This window comes from Cyrtonyx montezumae, unplaced genomic scaffold (assembly GCF_038088225.1).
Source record: "Cyrtonyx montezumae isolate F1298 unplaced genomic scaffold, pur_monq_1.0 scaffold_2, whole genome shotgun sequence".
NCBI classification, from domain to species: Eukaryota; Metazoa; Chordata; class Aves; order Galliformes; family Odontophoridae; genus Cyrtonyx; species Cyrtonyx montezumae.
The window spans coordinates 36,018,866-36,034,528 of record NW_027071936.1 but is presented as its reverse complement, the minus strand read 5'-3'; positions in this window follow the sequence as shown (position 1 = coordinate 36,034,528).

Here is a 15,663-nt window from a genome sequence, read left to right as displayed (position 1 = left end):
CATTTAAAAGTCTTTAAATTATTTTTCTAACATGTATGGCTGAAAATAGCAAATTATTTCCCTAAAGTTCAAAAGTTCACATATTCAAAATTAGTCTGCTAATTTGGTGTATAATAATAAATAAGGACTGAATGACCTTTTTTGACAGTCAGGTATAAAGATGATTATGTTCAGCCTGATTTTTACCAGCTGTTATTTGTTTTTACTTTTCTGCTTAGCCTAGGAGCTTCATGTCCTTCCTCTGTCAAAATGCATGAGAGTTTTAGCTATTGGTTTCAGCGACAGCAGGACCAAACCATTCATTATCAATGCTTTCTTCAGGTCTTCAAAAAGAAAAATGTTGGAAATGCTCAGATTTTGTTGGAGATGTAACCTTTTTGGAACAGTTTATATCCCTATCATAAATATTAATCATAGTCCGGTGGTTGGTCTGTAATGATCAACAGATGGGATTTAAAATGGCCGAAGGGAGTCTGTTGCTGTTTGTTCTGAGCCACTAACTGCTGTCCAAACAAGTGCAAGTGCTTTGTTTTATGGTAATTGGGTTTTAATACTCTGGCACCAGAAGTGCTGTGATGTATTTCCACACAGTGGAGGAAATCTTCCACTATCACATTACCTCACTGATGCTCATGTGTCAGCCCTTCTTTTTCATCCTACTTTTGCAGGTCGTGTTCCTGGAGGAACCTGAAGCACTGTCAGTGACTCAGCAAGGGGTCCTCACAAAGGACCATTCTGAATGTGGACTTGAAAACCTTCCATGCTCTGCCCTGAGTACATACAGTTTCTCTCAGCAGCACTTGCTGCACCACTTAAAATTTCCTTTCCCTGTGTTAAAGTGAGCATGTGATACAGTTCAGAGTGTGGAATATGGTGTGGAAATAAAATTTTTAAGCCTTCGTTATTCACACCAGAATAAATATTAGAGGCCTGACACAGGAAACAAGCTCAAATGCCTTCGCTCTGAGGAAAGCTCTCTGAGTTGATATCACTGCCACAGGCGGTGCACCAGCATGTGGAAAAACTGAGAGCTTGGTACTGGCACTTGCCTCAGCATACAGTCAGATTGGTGACAAAACTGTTAGAGGAGACTCATTCTTCTAAAATACATTCCTGAGTGTCTGTGTAAGGACTGGATTACAGGGATGCACCTTCTCATTTCTTAAGTTTGACAGCTACAGCAGCTGATTCATGGGCACTTTGCATATGCCACTAATTGATTTTTACAGAGGGTTTCCATGCTTCTCTACAATTTATCTCTATATGTTTTGTCAGAATAGAAGTGAATAACTTAGCTTGAAGCCTAGACCTTATTCCCTGTATCAACAGATGTGGAAATTATTTCTGTTCCAAAGTTGTGTGGAACTCCTGAAAAATCTGAACTTTATTTGACTGTGGAAATCATCCTGTACAAAGTCAGTAAACTCCCTTTGTAAGTTTAGTGTCCCAAAATGTTTTAATTACTAGTCCACTATGTTCAGCAATGCCTCTGCTGTCTTATATAGTCTGGCTGAGTCAAAGCTATCAAAAAAAAACAAAAAAACAAAAAAACTTGAGAATTCAAATCAAAATGATATACTGTGTGGTATTCAGTCTGAAGTTGTTTTTTTTCCCACCTTACAATGTATAACTGAATTTGCATTATCTTTGCTAACGTTTTTTTTTCTATGTTTTTATTTGAGTGTGTACATACATATACATATACATAAAGTATCGGTAGTACTTTGTGCCAACAATTTTAAGTGATTCATCGAGTATTTCAAGCAAATCATCTCACCAGACCTGAGATGCTGTGGTTCATCCTACTGGCTCTTGTGTTTATAGGGAGGATCTGCCACCTGGAATATGGCTATGTGTGAAAGGAGTTACGATGTTACTTCAGTCTTAGGCATACTATATAATTAGGAGTCCCTTAGATGTCCAAAATGAAGTTATGTAAACATAATGAGTTTTTTGAAACATTTGACAGATATCTTTTTATATCTACGTTGTCATTAGCAGTTATTTTTCAATGCCTCACACACTAGCTGTAGTGTCACAGATATGGATGTGCAAACATCAACGAGAAACAGGAACTAATTCATGGCTTTGTTATATGCTAGTTAATTTAAACAACAGAAATTAGATAACGAACAAGCTATACGTGTTTTCACATGCATCCCAGGTTATACCTCTGTGATCTGCAAACCACCTGTGTATCTTCTGTAGAGTTGAAATGCTTGGTTACACAAAAAACTGTTTTGGGTTTTGTGGTTCCTTGTGGTTTTTTTTTTTCAAATAGTCTAATAACACATGATGTATTCAGATAATTGACATTGTTTTCATCATGGTGAGATATGCTTTTTCAGAGAAAGCAGTGAAAGCTTCAGTGCTCAAATAATTTAGATCAGGATAGGGTTTTTCAGTCAAAAAGCAGACATACAGATAAGCTGATGTCCATTTTCACTTTTCATCCTCCTTTTGCTGGTATGTCTTGTGACTGTGCCACCATGAACTATCCTACCCTGAATATAAGAAGCTGCATGGCTATCAAACTGGGTAGCCTCCTTGGCATGGCTATAAGGTTCCTCTCAAACATCACTTGTGATTTTAATACAATCAAACAAAACTCCATGAACTACTTGATTTACTGTTTCTTAGCAGAAATAATAGTGTCCTGATTAATGCTGAAGTGACAGGCTAGTCCTGAGAAGCTTCAGAAAACATATTAGGGTGCAATTAATAATGTCTGCAAATTGGCTTTCTCTGGATAGTACAACTTTATGAAAATATAGATGCCAGTATTGTCCTTATTTGGCTGTTGCCAGCATTTCTATACCTGATTCATGTTTCACTGCTACCCAAAACTCTTGTTCTTCTGCTTCATCCCTGGAAGGAAATAGATGCTAATTCTTATCAGTGCTTTCCCCATCGAGTACAGAGTGGCACAAATAAATCACTGAGTCATGGAAACTTTGTTGTCCCTTTCAAAGAGATATCTTTTGCAGGTTAATCTTCATATGTGTTAGCTGAGTGTATTGGTAAAAGGAAAGCCTAGAGAAATTCCTGACAAGAACAGTTCATGTACTTTTCAGAAGTAAAACAAGTGAGTCAGTTATTTTCTGAACTATTTAGTCGTGCAGAACATGTGATGTAACTAATTTGTGAAGGGTGCATCTCTGAAGGAGCAAGAATATCACAGGTCAATGGGGTTTGTAAATATCTTTTCTCTTCTCATACCCTAAAGTGTAAATACAGCTCTGGATGGGTTTAAAGTCATGGTTTTCCATTCATTTGAAATCAAGTAACTGATAATGAATTGAGCTCTCATTACCCCTATTGACACTTTGGCAGAAGGGTTACAAGCAGCATGATTCATGCCTAGTCCACATCAAATTGTCTTTGTCAAAGCCTTTGGCATATTGATGGTTAGAGAAAAAACACTAATGGAATCCTTCGTGTCAAAGAAAAGTGCCCCAGTGATATATGCTGGTTTGCTGTCAGCTTAAACTGTATTTAATACTAAGTGTCAGTGTGGAACAGAAAGTAGTTTTTAGTAACAAGTACTATTACCAGCAGTTTAAAACAGCATTCAGCAAAATGCTTTGCAAGACTGATTTGATTGTTTAAATATATTTTTATATAAAGCATATAGATATCTTTAAATATTATATTTGTAATAGTTTATTTATAATTTGGGGATGTTATTCTGGGAATTCTAATCTAGATATGTTTTCTTCCAGAATTTTACAGAAAACAGGGGGACCCCTTCATGCCACTCTGTACTTAACCTTATCCATGTATAAGGAAGAAATACATTGCCTGAGTCAGTGAATATGTGTAATGTCAGGAAAGGTATGGTAGAGATTACTTCGGACTGAAAGTGATGTGCTCAGTCTTTGTTACGTTTTAAAATACATTTGCTTTAAAAGGTCTTTCCCAAAGGCTGGCAAGGAAATCATACTAGATGGAGCCAGGGGAAACGCACGTCTTTTAAGGCTGTTTTTTTTTCCTTTTTGTCTTTTTTACTCTTGTTTGATACCATGATTTTACTTCTAAATTCAAAGTAGTGTTTTCTTTTTCTAATCTGAGTTTATTTCAAGCTTTAGAGTCAGACATGTGGGTAGAGGTATCTACTTTTAACTTCTGGCATCAATGTTACATTTGTTTTAAAGTCTTTGATGAAACATCTCCAAAGTCATGAGAGTACAGATTATTTCTTTGCTATTTCTAGTGAAAATGCTTTTGTTAATCTATACAGTTACCAAATACATCTGGATGTGGTGGAAGGGATGTGGGATTAAATGGATATGAGACAGCAGCTGTACAAAGGGAAGAGCATAAAGCCTGAAAATACAAGTGAGTATGTCCAAAGGAGAGAGGCAAAAATATGGTGAAATGTCTAGAGGGCAAGATATGTAAGGTGCAGCTGAGGTCCCTTGGTTCGCTCAGCCCAGAGCAGAGGAGGTTGAGGGGAGGCCTCATGGTGGTGGTTGTAGTTCCTCAAATGGGGTGGAGGGGCTGAGCTCTGCTTTCTGATGACAGTGCAGAGCCCGAGGGAAGGGCATGAAGCTGAGTCAGGGGAATGTTGGGTGAGTATTAAGGAAAAGTACTTCTTAAATGCCTTAGGTTACTGGGCAAGCTCTTTCAGCTCTTGGGAAGATGCTCCCAAGCCAAGCTGCTATAGTGGCACAAACCCTTTCGTGGTTCAATTCAAAGTGTATGAACAATTAGTGGGGTCACATTTATCACTGCAGAATGGTTTTTCTTGTGGCTGGAGCAATGCTTGAACACCAAGGCCAGTTCCTGACCCTGCTGATATTAATGAGACTTTGCCACAGACTTCAATAGAACCAGGGTTTCACCTCAGGTCTCCAGATGTGAAAGGTTAATGCGTTAACCCACTGCAGCATTTAGCTCCCCAGGCTTGATACCTATTTCAATATACTTTAGTGCAAGTCTGTAAATATGACATTCAGAGATGGTTCCCAAGAGAACTGGGCACATCAGAAATGGTGCTAGCCTGAATAATGCATATCACGAGGATTTGTGAGACTGTCAAAAGGGAACTATGACTTACCCAGGACTTGAGTTTAAGGCAATATTCTAAGGATTATAATTTTGCGGAACCTTTAGGAATTTGTGTAAGCATAAACATGTTTGTATGGTAGCAGTATTAGAAGTCCCCAGTAGTTTATCTGGGCCCTGTTGTGCACTATGCAAATATAGAGTCTTTCTCATAGAACATACCATGTGAGCGCATAAATATATGCAACTTTGGAAAACGAAGTAGTTTTATTCTTATTTTACAAGCCATAAACTAGGGCATGGGAAGATTAAAAATTTGTCTGTGAGTACGTAGTGGTATCACACTGTGGGAGAGCTACCTTTTCAATCCAGATTATCGGTCTTCTTAATCTGATTCTGTAATGAGAGAAATAGCTAATAAAGAGTGATCAAAACTTTACTCAAAGCCTTATACTGACAGCAGAAAGAAAAACATTCCTGGTAATCCTTTCAACAGCACTGTGATTATCCCATAGAAGTATTAATATATTTGCAACTTGAAGTGATATGCTTGCTCTTATTTCTGCTTTTTTAAGTCTGGTTTTTGCAAGAAATAAAAATTGCTGGATGCCCTTTATATTTCCCACTTAGTTCCATGTAATAAACTAATTCATGGATTGATTATGCCACAAATGTCAACATTCTACAGGACACATAGTACTGAATGTAAACCTTGCTAAGATAAGTATCACTTGAGTGCAAAAAAAATTGAAATGAGGTTCCAACTTGGACTATGACCTTATTTCTCAAAGACGTGATTTCAGTACTGTGTATTTTTTTTGTGCTAAACTGTACCTTTTTTGCACACGGGAATTCTGTTTCCTTGTTTTTCATGACAAAATGAACTCCTCCACTGATTTCAGTCAGTGTAAGTTTTGGAAACAGGTGCACATTTTATCTTAATGAACTTTCATAGCTATCATCAACATGAAAAAATATGCTTTCCTGTGACACTTTTATCTACTGGTGTTCCAATAACATCAGAGGTTCTTAGATGATTTTTGCAGCCGTGAGAACATGGATATGTATTTCTTACATGATTTACTTTTATTTAAAGCTTATTCTTTACCTCAGATCATCTCAATTTCAAAATTTCTTGTCTCCTCTCTTGTGAAGAAGACCAGATAGGAAAATTTTGAGTTCTAAGGATAGGTAAAATCATGCAAAGCACCTTGGCCATCTTTCAAGCCTGAAGCTCCTTTTTTGTTTGTTTTCTGATAAACTCTCCAGTCCTTGGGTTGGCAGGGTTCTGTCCCATAAGTCAGTGACAATTTTTTGGCTAGGGAAATAACTAACTAAAAAGAGTGAAAGCTGAGAGGCTGATCATGTTTATTGTCATTAGTTCTAACTATTTCAGAACTGGGAAGAGTACCAAAAACTAGTTGACAGGGGGACGTATTTTTTGCCTTTGCCTTTAATTAAACTCCAGCAAAACTGATGACTTGCAACCAAGAAGGAGAAAGGTACAAGTTGGAATGGTGAGCCTGAAAAAGATGATGGAGATTTCATGAATAGCTACTAGAAGAGAGTTTTAAAGGTGACTAAAATTTAGAATAGACATTCTGAGGTGTTTTAAGAAGTTCAAAAGCTAGTATTGCAAAGTACTGCATCATTTTTTAGCCACACTTAGCAGTTTAACAGCTGTTGTTTTCAGTGCCTCAGTGCAGCTGTTTCTATGATACTGAGGGAAGAACTTTAAGTCCTAACTGTTTTATAAATCACAGTAGTAAGAAATTAAGCCTGCTTTCTTTGTTTTAAGAATCTTAAGGTGAAAAGTGTATTTTAAAACAAAAACAAACAAACCCTGAAACGCCAATTATATCATGAAGTTCAATTCACATACTAAATTATCACTTTAATAGTCCCTGTGGAAGTGTCTCATGCATCAAGCTTCCAACTTTCAGCTGTCACCCTCTTTGTTCACTAGACAAAGGCAGAAAAAGCACAGACATATATCAGGTGCATTTCTAGCCTGAAAAATCAAGTCACTGCAAATTATGTTCTCTTGCTCCAGAAACTTGATCGCTGCATAGATAGCTATATCTGACTTCTGTGAGAAAATCAATTCTTACTACCTTTTAATCCTGTTCACTCTGCAAAGCTAAGGCAGCTATTTGAAAGGGAGTTCAGTCTTTTTGTATTATCTGTGCAACAGTTTTCTCATTTCCATCTGTCCATGCCAGTGATAGGTGGCAATAATATTACAAGGGGTTAACAGTGGCCTTGTTTGGTCTTTGAAATACTGACTAGTAGCAGCAATAAAAAGGAAGGGCAAACATTCAGGGAACTCTGCAGAGCTGATAAGAGAAAGGGATATTTTCTACTGGTAGGTGAATGCTTAAAATGGAAATAAACAGAGGCAATGCACTGGGGTCCAGCAATCTCCTTTTTATAGAGGTTAAGAGTATAGCTCTGCTTTATGTGGCTTGCTGAAGGTGAGAGGAAATCTCTGCTGGGGTTAGGATTAGTAACCTCATTTCAGATACCTAATGCAGTAGCCCTTGGTTTATATTATCCAAACTGTATTTGTACACTGGAAGGCAAAACTTCATCTTTAGGGGTGGTTTTGACTTGGTTCTCATGGTAGGGGCTGTACCTTTCCCTAATGTCTCATTGAAGAAAGCTCTACGTTCATTCCAAACCCAAGAATGAAATTGTGGTCATTTGTTTCTGTTGTTTTAAGCACTACATACGAGCTCTGTTTAAACAGATTCTCAGGAGTGTTTAATTGAAAACCTGTTGGTGAATTTGGAAAGGAAGTTTTACTGCTTTGAGGAGCTTGCTGAGATGCATTACAAAACCCAGGTAGAAAATTCAGAGTGAAACTTCTCAGAAACAGTGACTCACACCTCTGAAAACCTGATGCTAGGCCAAAGTAGATGGAAGTTCTTTAGCTAGCATGCTGTAGCATAAATAGTCTTGTAACTTACTGTCTTGGAACTTGCAACCATGCATCTTGTTTTAGTGTAGAACTGATATTTGATGATTAGTAAATCCAGGAGATATGAACACAATTTGGAAATGAAGTTCACAGTGCATTCACTGCTTGGCTGCCAAAAACATTCAAGAGCATGATTCTCTTCTCTCAGATGAAAGGAAAATAGCTAGGGTTACTGGCTGGCTCTGTGCAGCATATGGAGCACTGTAGTTTTACTGTGTGATGATCATTGCTTCAGAATCTGCTTTCAATTACCAGCAAGTCCCACGTCTGCTGCTGCCTCTCCCAGACATATAGCGTGTACCGTGAACTAAAGCATTGCATAATACAGTATTGAAGCTAAACCAAGCTCTCTGAAAAGATGATTTCCCAAACACTATTATTCTTCTAACCTGTGAGAAAGCTCTCATTCTGAGAACTTAAATGGTTGCCTCCAAGACTTCAGACTGTTTTGTATTAATTTGGCCTACTGATGCAGATCACTATCATTTGTTTTTCTTAATTTGGGTGCATTAAAGCATTGCCCAGAGGCTTGAAAGATGTAGAGAGTGCTTTGAGAAGGACTGAATATCGATGCTTAACCAGTGAATGAAATACTTAATAGGAGCAAGAGTTCACTGCTTGCCTTAAATGGGCAACTGAAGTCTTCAAAGGATGTGTCTGTGAAAGCCAAGCTCTAAACAGTATTAGTGAAATAGTAGCTGGCTAAGGAGAAAGGAAGTTAACAGTGATTGCAAGGAGTGAGACCTAGAGAAGTGAGGAAAAGCTTTAGGGGAAGAGAGAGTGCTTAATAGCAGACGCATTTAGAGAATACAAGATAACTGAAACGTAGGCTGGGGAGCTGAGGCACAACGTGGTTATGATGGCTTCACACCTTCAAATGAATCAGTTGCACTGTTGCAGACAGCTCTCTATGGCTGCGCTAACTGCTGTGACTACAAAATTCCATGAATTACTAAAAGCTAAGCCACATTGTCCAACTCAGTTGCAATATAAATGTAACATGTAGCTTGTTACACAGTTTTTGCTCCACCACCGTAACTTGGAGACAAGAATCATAGGAATAAGTTGAGCTAAGTAATTCAGAGAAAGAAAGCTAGCTTTGCGTGTTCTTTTCTTACGTGTCTAATGCTGTTGTCAGTTCTGATATTACAAACTATAGTGGGTCTGAATCCTTCCTATACCAAGAGGCCTTATTTTGTGCTCTGCTTTCTGTTCACAGTTTCTCTTCACAATTTTATTTTCCGTTAGCTCTGCCTCTGTAAAATGAACTGAATGATTGGAGTGGGGCTGGGGGGAGCATTTTGGCTATACGCATTTTATGTTATTGTTCAGTCCAGCATGTATTCTGGCAATGACTGTCCAGTTTAACAACAGTATGGCTAAGTAATGTATTTCTACCTTTTCTTCTTGATAGCTTTGGTTTTAAGGAGTTCTTAAGCTTTGACAAATTTTGGCAATAGCTATAAATTGACTTCATTTAGTACCTGGTATTTCCCTAAGGCATTTACTTTCAAAGGCTCTTAGGCTCCTTTCTGTACTTTTGGTAGATTTCCAGCTTTTATGTCCTTGCAGTAAAATGGAAATAACACAGTTGGGTCTATATAAATAGCCATATAATAATATATCATTGGAAACTTAGCTAGAGGAGGACCCTGTAAAATGCAGTTGTAACAGTGTTCTCAGGTAAAATGTAGCAGACAGAACAAACAAGTAGAGCAAGACCAAGAATATTCTTCATTTCTGACATGAATGTTGGCAACAGAGCCTGGTCTGCTTCTACACAAACCAACTAAAGCAGCTGGAAAATGATATATACAAAGCCCATACGCTGGGAAAAACCTGATGTATTGTGTACTGCAGAACATCCCGAAGTGGGTTAGAAAGAATGTAATTTTATGGCATAGGGAGACAGGGTGGGTGGCACAATGACACTAAAATATGAGATGTTCCCAAGGCTGAGTGTGGTAAGTAGAGTAAGTGATCACCAGGCAACATGGTGCTGGCAGTTGGCAATTCAGAATCTCTTTGAGCCAGCAGGATTGCCTTCATTATTGGTGAGGAGAATACAGGTTAAAAAAAAAAAAAAAGAAAAAGAAAAAGCACACTCTCCCTTTTTAGGGATTAGAGGTATTATTTTTGAATTAATAGGATATTAGACAAGTACGAACACATTAATTGATTCAGATATTTCCAATTCACACTTTGTCAAGAACATCTAAAATGAAAACGTATCCATAATACTGCCTTTGGGTAACATTGCTATTGTTTAACCACAAATAAAATACATCAGCTTCTCTTTAACTGAAATGTCTCAGTAGTTGCTTTAGTTTCCTCATATCTGGAAGTATATATATCCGCTAGATGATTTCATTTACAGAAGCAATGACCAAAATCGTTTGCTTGAAACCAAGAGTAACATGTCCTACTTAATCTACTTGTATGATTAATATTTGTGAGAATTCTTCCACCTTAAAATAATAAAATATTTTATAAACAAAAAGTAAATAACCTTACTAGTTTTTTGTTTGTTTGTTTGTTTTCCAAGCTAAACTGGATTTCATAGTCACTGAAGGACTTACAAGCTGATTAAGATGACTGTTTCTGTGCACTGAATGTGAGGGTTTCCATGCACTAGTTTATATTTACCTTAAGATGGATAATGTTTAATACAGCTTAAGGCAAAAAATATTGTACATAAACAGGTTCCTTCCAAATTGTGTCTTTGTATCTTGCACAAGAATTTGTTGCAGCTCCACTTTCCATTACTACCTGGAGAAAGTAGACTTTAAAACATCCTGAGCAAGATCCTTTGAAGGACCATGAGCAACCTTCCATCTTTTTTTCCTGCCAATAGCCACTTGAAAAGTAAATCTCATTTAAACTAAAAGAATTAATTTTTTTCTCAGTGGTCTGGATATATTTAACATACTGGTGAAATTGCAACAAAATATATGTTCAACAACATTTTCTTACCATCCATGCGATGTGTTCCTTCTGGCATTGGTGGTGGTAGGAAATCCTTGATTTGTTGTTTCCTCTCTAAGGAGTAGACCTGAGCTGAGGGATGCATTTGAACAAAGGGGCTAAGCTTACCTGGCCAGGCCAATGTAGCTGTGATTCATGTCCTCCTGACTCTGCAGGACCTAGCAAGGTGTCAGACTGTTCCTGTATTCTCCTGCTGCATTTGCAGGAACAGGCATGTGTTTGTCTATAAGGAAAAAGTTTATATAGTGCTCCTCATCCTACCAAGTGTCCCAGAACGTTATGGGACTCTTGAGGGCTGCAGAGGAGATCTTGTCCTTTAATTCTGGGGCAAACTACAGAAGCTACCGAACAAATCCCTTCTACTGGTCTGATTAGTAGCAATGTAAAGATTAAAGTGAGAAAATGCTTTGAAATGCATTCAGAATTTGTTACTTTCAAGTAAGTTATATGAAAAGAGATAAAGGACTTGAAATATTATGCCTCATCTACAGGCTCTTTGACTACATCTGCCTTGGGTAGAGAAATTGGAAAAATCCTTTTCTCCTTGTACTGATCTTGTGCACTACAGTCAGAAACGTGCATATGAAAATCACAACATTTGTCTTCATGGGAAAGTAAACCTTGGATTATCTGGTAAAGTTCATAAGACTTTTTTTTTTTAATCCCCAAATTAGGAATTGATCAAATCTTTAGCGCCTGCGGGAAAGCATTTTTTTTTTCTAACTTGCAAGACATTCAAATCTAAATGTAGAGAAAGAGCAGAGGATGTTACTACCACTTTCCAGTGTGTAACCTGTGCTCTGTATTTCAGGCTGCCTCAGGTTTTGCACCTCTGTGGTATTGCCAGGTCAATTCTGAATGACATGCTAGCTAGGAAGAGGTTTCCAATGGTTATGTATGCAAATATTCAGGCTAAAAGAGGTTTGACCAAGATTTCGGTTCGTATCTAATCTGAATAAAGTTCATGCTTGAGGTTCATCCATCGCCAAGATTAAGGACAGTCTGTTTTGTTTTCTCTCCTTTGGAAACCCTCATTGCAATTGACCTGGTGCATCTCAGCTATGCTATATGTGCTGAATTTCAGTTATTTACTCTGTGTGGTGAAACAGTGTGGAAAGACAAAACAACAACAACAAAAAAATTGAATATAATCCTACAAATACTTCATAATACTGATTTATTGTCAAGGTTAAAAGCCAGCTGATTTCATCATTTCCAGATGCAGTGAGTTGAGAGCTGTTCCACCATTGTTTATGTAAGCAGAGCTTACAGAGTCCAATTGTTAAGTATTTTTTAAAAAGCCGGATTCTGAGATCTTTTAATCAGAAAATCTGAAGAAAAATACATTCAGTGGGTGCTTGTGAACTAGTGGACTTTTGAATAGGACCAACCCTAAGGCACTCATATTTTGATCCTGTTTCTTTCAGAAAGTTGAATTTAGCTGTTTCTGTGGTTACATTCTTGGTTTTTCCTTTTCTGTTGCTTTCACCCTTTATACGACTGGGCCTCTGTTTTTTGGAGAATTCACTAAAGCTTCAAGAGATCTTGTTCACAAAATTATATGCATTATTAAAGCAACTGACAAATGCTGTTATCTTCAATGGATATGGGATGTGGAATGTGTTTGTATATATGACCAAATATTGTGGGTTGTTGTTCTTTCAGTCACTTCCTTAAAGCAGAACTGAGAACATCTAGGTTATTCAGAGGACATACAGTTCCAGTAGAAGTTGGATAAAAAGGCCTTAAATACCCAAACAAGGGTATTTTGAAAACAGATGAAACACTATCTCTTGTTCCCACCCCTCATGAAGAGAAAAGCAAAAACCTAGACTGGGAATAAGCTACAAATAAGTAAATAACAAGGCTTACAAATTACTTTAATTAGCAACTGAAGTAAGATCAACCAGGTGTGTCCTACTGTCATTTTAGCCTTTATTTGATCATTAAAGAAAGTGAAAGCTTCAATAAGACACCTCTCCAACTTGTAAATTTATATATGTTTATAGGATCTTGGGGAGAGGGCTCTTCTGGTTCTGACAATTCAAATAAGCAGTTATGTGTCCAGTTAAACCAGTGTCTATATCCTCTGCATACTGTAATTCAGTCGTGAGCATTTGCACTCTTTCACATGCTACAAGTCAGGGGTAATTGTACTGAAATAATCTTGTGCTGGTACAATTTCAATCAAGGCAATGTTGAGAATAATTAAATACAAGATGAAAAAGATGTGAAAGCTGTTTTAACATTTAATAGAAAATGTGACACTACTCCCTTTCTGAAAATGCCTGGGAATAAGGTCTTACAATGAAGCTGTAAAAGCTCAGTTTTTATTTAGCCTGCTTTACATATTATCTTAAGAATAAAGGAAAAAAGGGTTCTCTTTTTGAGTATGACTAATGGCACGTGTTAGCTTGATTCAGACTTATTGGTGGTAGATTGTGTTTCCATTAAAAATGTATCATGTGAAAGCTTCATGTCTCTTACACTCTTACAATGCTTAAATATTGTATTTTAAAAACCTAGGATGAGGTCTAAGCCATCTCTATTTTTGGCTAAGAAATTAGCAGTTTAATGCTATCTTAGTGGCATTGGTATAGTCTTTGTCCTGGTGTCAGCACATTTAAAATGGTGCTGAAAAATTGGAGAGGGCAAAGAGGACACAAAAATGAATTAAGGACAAAGGGAGAAAATGTGCTGCAGTGAGGGAATTAAGGAGCTCCAGTTTATCAAAAAGAACACAGATGTTATTGAATTACAAGGTCTAAATGTCTTTATGGGGAGAAGAGAGATGGATAGTAAAGGGCTTTTCAATCTAGGAGAAGCATGACAAGAAACAGTGTTCTTCTAGCTAAAAATGAAGTACAAATGTTTGAGTGAGGATAATCAACTAGAGAAAAACAACTCAGCAGCAACAGAGGAGAGGGTTTGTCATCTTCTACTTTCTTCAAATCTAAGATGAAATACATTTCTAGTACAAATCCACTACCCAACATGAACTTTTGGGCTGAATGCAGGCACACTTAGTTTCCTTGTTTCTAAAGGAAAGAGTAAAAGTATAGTTGTTCCTTTTTACTTGTGTGAAATAAAGCTGACAACACCATGGGCTGCCTCATTTGCCTAATGTGTTTTAAGGTACCCCCTAATAATACTATACTTCTCATAAGAGTGGGGGATATGGGCTGTTGTACAGTAACTGTGAATAATTTTAGAAGCTCTTCTACTTGCTCAAGTAATCCCTTTTAATTCTCCACTGACTCCTTGACTTATATATTTTTTTAGTCACGATAGTCTTGGTAGCAGCCACTTGTTTTTTCTGTCTCATTTCCTGGAGAATAAAAAGCTAGGGTGAAAAAATAAACCTCAGCCTGCTGTCCTCCTTTCACCTCAAATCTTAAAAGAATACCTTTTGTTATTCTAAGTTTTGCTTAAATATTGTCCAGTCTCTTGTACCTTTAATCCAGTCTGAGTAATAAACAAGCATAGGCTAGGGGCAGAGCTGAAATTCAGCCTGTCGGCTCTCTCACGGCAACCTCCTTACTTCCTTGCAGCTCCTTTTTCTTACTCTTCATTCATTTAAGCATGGGGTACCACCAGGAAAACCTGGGTGATTCTATCTACCTTTTGTTGTTTTTTTGCAGCGCTCTTCCTAGAGAAGCACAGCAGCTCCTGTGAAATAGCAGCTGTGATCTGTCCTATCATCACAGTAACCAAAACTGTACTTTGATATAAAAGTTGCATCATGACTCTGCTTCTGCCAGAGCTTTCAGACAGACAATTGGGCTTTGGAGTGTGACGTGGAGAAAAGAAGTTATTAGGCTTGTGTGTAAGATGATGATGATGACCTTGATTATCATCAAGATTTGACAATCTTAGAGATCTCTTCCAGACTAAATATTCTTCATTGTCTGTTCTCACCCTCTGATGGGAAGAACTTCCTGGTAGGGTAGGTTTGCTGTTGAAGCACAATACAATGCTGGAACATGGTGCTTGGCTTCTGTTATTCAGAAGATAAAACAGAGTAGTGCTTCCTATTTCTGTGGAGCTATAAGTTGATAAAAATAAAGCTAATAACTTGAAGCTATGGGGTCTAAGTGCTTCCTCTCACATTTTCTCTCTCCTTTTTAACAAGCTGTTTGAGACCTGCCAGCATAGCACAGTCCCTGACTGCACTAGGGTACACAAGTGCTGCTCCAAAAATAATACCTCCTATTTTATTATGTTACGTTGGCTCTCAACATCGGAGGTGAATGTTAGTGGTATGGTAGTAGAGGCTGAACCTTCCCACGAATATTCCATTACATTCTGTTGCTATGCAACAGATGGCAGCAGAGAGGTAGTCTGATAGAATGGTGTCTGACATGGAAGTACACGAAGTAAAGGTGCGGAACTGAATTCCCTCTTGCAGAAAAAATGTCACCTATTAACATTCATCAATGCTTGCTGAATATTTATGGATATCTGACAGTGAATGTGAGCACAGTGATGCAATGCGTAGTATGTTTCAGCAACAACACTGCTGTAGCAGATGTGAAACAGTGGGTCACCACTGATGCTGCAAGTCTGCATGAGCACAGCACTCAGGCTCTCATTCATCACTGCTAAAAATGTAGAGCTAACAGCAGTGACTACATTGAAAAACAGTGTTTCGTAGCTTAGAATTTGCTCTTTCAAATACTGTTATCTTGCTG